We start from the raw sequence: 6,000 nt of genomic DNA on the forward strand, positions 1-6,000 counted from the left end.
ACGCACGCGCGCACACACACACGTGCAGTTCCACAGTGGCTGGCCAAGCAGTTGACACATCACGTGTCAAGTAGATGGAAACATTGTGGTTTCTACAGACCTGAAAACTACCCCTCAGATCTGAAGTGATGTGAACTGCTGTACTCTCTCTCACTCTCTCTATCTTCCCCCCCTCTCTCAGTACCAGGCCCAGCAACTGTCTGAAACACAGGCCCCCTTAACCCCTCAGACCTCCCCTCAGACCTGAAACCCAGGCCCCCCTTAACCCCTCAGTCCTCCCCTCAGACCTGAAATCCAGGCCCTCTTTAAACCCTCAGACCTGATACCCAGGCCCCCTTAACCCCTCAGTCCCCCCCTCAGACCTGAAATCCAGGCCCTCTTTAGCCCCTCAGACCTCCCTCAGACCTGATACCCAGGCCCCCTTAACCCCTCAGTCCTCCCCTCAGATCTGAAACCCAGGCCCCCCTTAACCCCTCCCCTACAGAGCACCAGCACTAGCTGAGTAAACCACAACCACACACATATATATGATATATATGATATACAATCACTATAAATGATATACAATCATATGGACAAACACTCCCATATACCCACATAATTTATATATAAATACATGTAAACACATGTAAAGGTATACATACATTGACCACTACTAATGTTGATAATTCTGATATTATGATGTTGGTATTACAGTACTCATATAAGAGCTAGTCACTGATTGGCTGAGAAGACACTCTCAGTACACAGGAAACCCACACTTCCTGTTGCTGTTGCCATGGTGCTGTCTGTCTGTTTGTCTGTCTTTCTGTCTACCGTTTGGCCTGAGGAAGAGAGGACATCCAAGTTATAAGTAGTTGTTCACCCATGGTGCAGCTGTTCTCCTGATGATGAACTCACATTTTACAATGAGTGCATTTCTCTCTCTGTCTATGTCCTATTTGTTTTCCCACTAATCCTGAATGAAAAGAGATTAAGAACTAGAATAGGCATAGCTGTACCATCACATCCGCTCCAGAGCATCATGGTTATTGTAGTAACTGATTGTAGTTTCTGGCCGACTTCAATTCAGGCTGTCTAAGATTGGAGAGGCTAAGATGTTTTGTGGATAAATACTACATTTTGTGACGCCTCAATTAGCTCATACAGATCATGGTGAGATTTAAATGTTATGATTACTGGATGTTCATCATTTCATCAATCAAACATTAATACTGGCAGGATACAGGTATAGAGGCCAACCTTCAGCCTCTGTCTCATGATAGGTCTCTGTCACATGATAGGTCTCTGTCTCATGATAGGTCTCTGTCACATGATAGGTCTCTGTCTCATGATAGGTCTCTGTCACATGATAGGTCTCTGTCTCATGATAGGTCTCTGTCTCATGATAGGTCTCTGTCTCATGATAGGTCTCTGTCTCATGATAGGTCTCTGTCACATGATAGGTCTCTGTCACATGATAGGTCTCTGTCACATGATAGGTCTCTGTCACATGATAGGTCTCTGTCTCATTATAGGTCTCTGTCACATGACAGGTCTCTGTCACATGATAGGTCTCTGTCACATGACAGGTCTCTGTCTCATGACAGGTCTCTGTCTCATGATAGGTCTCTGTCACATGATAGGTCTCTGTCTCATGATAGGTCTCTGTCTCATGATAGGTCTCTGTCTCATGATAGGTCTCTGTCACATGATAGGTCTCTGTCACATGATAGGTCTCTGTCTCATGATAGGTCTCTGTCACATGACAGGTCTCTGTCACATGATAGGTCTCTGTCTCATGATAGGTCTCTGTCACATGATAGGTCTCTGTCTCATGATAGGTCTCTGTCTCATGATAGGTCTCTGTCACATGATAGGTCTCTGTCTCATGATAGGTCTCTGTCACATGATAGGTCTCTGTCACATGATAGGTCTCTGTCACATGATAGGTCTCTGTCACATGATAGGTCTCTGTCTCATGATAGGTCTCTGTCACATGACAGGTCTGTGTCACATGATAGGTCTCTGTCACATGATAGGTCTCTGTCACATGACAGGTCTCTGTCTCATGATAGGTCTCTGTCTCATGATAGGTCTCTGTCACATGATAGGTCTCTGTCACATGATAGGTCTCTGTCACATGATAGGCCTCTGTCTCAAGAGTCTTTTCCTTCAAGGGTCAACATTGACACCAGAATGAGTGTTTGGTTGATCATGTTGCAGCAGGTTGACTTGACCAGGTGCTGCTAGTTAGGTGTTGCTATCTACAGTACAGAGACGACCTCAAAGCTGAATATTTTCCAGTGACATCACGTTGGTTTGAAACCTGTTTACCTCGATGCTAGACAATCCCCTTCATGTCACAACATGGGTTTCAGATAGAAGGTGAAAACAAGCTGAAAACGTTCCTCTCCATCGAACCAATCGCTGCTCGTATGTCCTTTCATGGTAAAGTACATCTATTCATGAACATGGAAATACACAGCAAAGACCTTGTTACTCAAAGACCCAGCTACTCTCTGACAGTCACCATCAGACCATCAGACCACCAGATGGACAGGCTGTGTGTTTCTCTGATTGCATTCTTGTGTGAGTAACTTTTTTACTGGGCCTTATAGCTGGATGATAGATGATTTCTTTATGTGGTTTTATGGTTGACTAGATTTGTTATTGCGACAGTGTTGTTTGCTGTATTTTAAATGCAGAGAAGTTCATGATGAACCAAATGGCAATGTGTAGTTCATCCTAACACTGTTCCTCTGCTACCTGTAGGTGCTGTTTCCTCCAGTCAGTTCATCCTAACACTGTTCCTCTGTTACCTGTAGGTGCTGTTTCCTCCAGTCAGTTCATCCTAACACTGTTCCTCTGCTACCTGTAGGTGCTGTTTCCTCCTGTCAGTTCATCCTAACACTGTTCCTCTGCTACCTGTAGGTGCAGTTTCCTCCAGTCAGTTCATCCTAACACTGTTCCTCTGTTACCTGTAGGTGCTGTTTCCTCCAGTCAGGATGGGATCTCTGCAGCAGAGGTGGAGCTGAGAGTCAGACCAGGAGACAACGTTGTTCTTCACTGTGATGTCAAACACCATGATAAAACACATTGGCATAGAAACAGCTCCATTGAGAATGTGGGTAATTTCAGTGTTTCAAACCAGGAAATAATGGACAATCCTGTCCCTCGCTTCTATTTCCTGTGGCGTTCTCAAAAGTTCTGGGATCTGCTGATTGAGAATGTGACTGAATCTGACCTGGGACTCTACTACTGTGGGAGCTGGAAGAAGAAGTTGTTGAACTTTGAAGGGGTTAGCGATACAGTAGAAACGTTCATATCTAACAATGGAAAAGTCAACACCAGACTTTCATTTGGTAAGAACATACTGCGATAAAACATATATTTACAGAAGTTTCTCAATCAAGTTCTTAATGTTTTCTTGTGTTTATGTCCAGAAACCAGTCCTCCTGACTGTCTGTTGCCAGAAACCAGTCCTCCAGAGCCCTCCTCCTCCCCTCCTCCTGTAGACTGTGGGCTGTGTTGGATGTTGCTGTTAAGTCTGTGTCCTGTGTCTGCTCTCCTCTCCTCTCTCCTCTCCTCCACCTGTGTCTACTCCTTCTGCAGAACAACAGGTGAACTGACTTCATTATTAATAGCATTATGTGCTCTTTCATTCTTTTATAGTATGAAGTCACTAATTCATTCATATTGTATTTTTGTATTAAGGTAAAGAACTTTCTTACCCTAACCTTTTTGTTTTTGACTACAATATTAATAACACAAAAAAAAACATATTTAACTGATTTGGCAAAACTCTTCTCCACAGCTACAACTGAGACTCAGGTTCCTCTGAACAGGACTACCACCAGGGGGGGTGACAGCAGAGAGAAGGTACTGTCACTTTACAGTAAGAGTGGGTGTTGTAGTTCTATAACAAGTGGCCATCTTTATTTGTAGTACACATTTCTTGTATCCCAGTCTTATTCCATTTTTTTACATTGTAAATTCATTAGCAACAATACATTATTTATGATGATAATATTATAAAGTTAACAGATCATTTATAAAATACATCTCTATTCTCTCTCTCTGTGAGACCTATACCATCTAACAGTGAGACCTATACCATCAATACCATCAGAGTGTGAGACCTATACCATCCATCAATACCAGTGGAGTGAGACCAATACCATCCATCAATACCAGCAGAGTGAGACCTATACCATCCATCAATACCAGCAGAGTGAGACCTATACCATCCATCAATACCATCAGAGTGTGAGACCTATACCATCCATCAATACCAGTGGAGTGAGACCAATACCATCCATCAATACCAGCAGAGTGTGAGACCTATACCATCCATCAATACCAGCAGAGTGTGAGACCTATACCATCCATCAATACCAGCAGAGTGTGAGACCTATACCATCCATCAATACCAGTGGAGTGAGACCAATACCATCGATCAATACCAGCAGAGTGTGAGACCTATACCAGTCATCAATACCAGCAGAGAGTGAGACCTATACCATCCATCAATACCAGTAGAGTGTGAGACCTATACCATCCATCAATACCAGCAGAGAGTGAGACCTATACCAGCCATCAATACCAGCAGAGTGTGAGACCTATACCATCCATCAATACCAGTAGAGTGTGAGACCTATACCATCCATCAATACCAGTAGAGTGTGAGACCTATACCATCCATCAATACCATCAGAGTGTGAGACCTATACCATCCATCAATACCAGTGGAGTGAGACCAATACCATCGATCAATACCAGCAGAGTGTGAGACCTATACCATCCATCAATACCAGCAGAGAGTGAGACCTATACCATCCATCAATACCAGTAGAGTGTGAGACCTATACCATCCATCAATACCAGCAGAGAGTGAGACCTATACCAGCCATCAATACCTGCAGACTGATACCATTACCCTCCATCAATACCAACAGAGTGTGAGACCTACACCAATATAGCTGGGAGGACAAGGTTTGACAACAACAGTTTTAATGCTTTTACTTAATTTTGGGGGAAATATGTTTTACTTTTTATTATGAGATTTTTCATGTTTTACTTTTATCGGTAACCTTTTAATAATAATAACAATAGTGATTTAGAAAATGTTGTTAAGCTCAGGGAATAATGGTTAAATAGCTCTTGTTATGGTTTTTGTAGGTGTTAAAGTTCATTGTTTTCATTTGTAAGTGTATTGATATGTGTTAATGTAGCTGAATAAACATTGATTCAGTTTAATTAGATTTAATTTAATTATTTTTTTGTCTCCCCTTAAAGTCTCTGAGTACAAGGTCATTGTCATAATTACAGCCGTGTTGAAGAGACCAAACTGCAGCAGGTGAAATGTGTATATATATATATATATATATAAGAGCAAAGTATCCACGGGAAAAACCAATAAACAGAAACGACTAACATGCTACGTACATACCAAAACTAGCAGTGTTAGCACAACCCCAAGTGACAAACATACTCCTAATTATATGACTCCCAATCAGGAACAACGATAACCAGCTGTCCCTGATCGGGAGCCACACAGACCCACATAGAAATACAACACCCAGAACACACATACACAGACATACTCTGCCACATCCTGACCAAAACTACACAACAACACACTCTGCTGGTCAGGACGTGACGGTCATGATATTTGGTTTGACAAATGCTCCAGCAAACCAATCAGATGTATTTGAGGGTGTGGCTTAGATGTGAAGGGGTGTGGTTAAAATACAAAGAGGGTGTGGTTTTAGAAGCTAGGGGGGTTTGGCTTTAGATATAGAATAACTTTCTTCAAAGTAATGACTCGGGATGTCGGTTATGAAGATTAAAGTTATTTTTTGTATTAATACTTGGGCAGAACCCAACAACTTTATAAACTCCAACACTGGTTCAGTGATGTCTGTGTTGTTTGCTGTGAGCTGTACAGTGACCTGACGACTGGACTTGAGTTCTGTATTCACCTCTTCTGGAACCTCATCATCAGTCTCCTCTGACTGA

Source organism: Salmo salar, unplaced genomic scaffold (assembly GCF_905237065.1).
Source record: "Salmo salar unplaced genomic scaffold, Ssal_v3.1, whole genome shotgun sequence".
Lineage (NCBI taxonomy): Eukaryota > Metazoa > Chordata > Actinopteri > Salmoniformes > Salmonidae > Salmo > Salmo salar.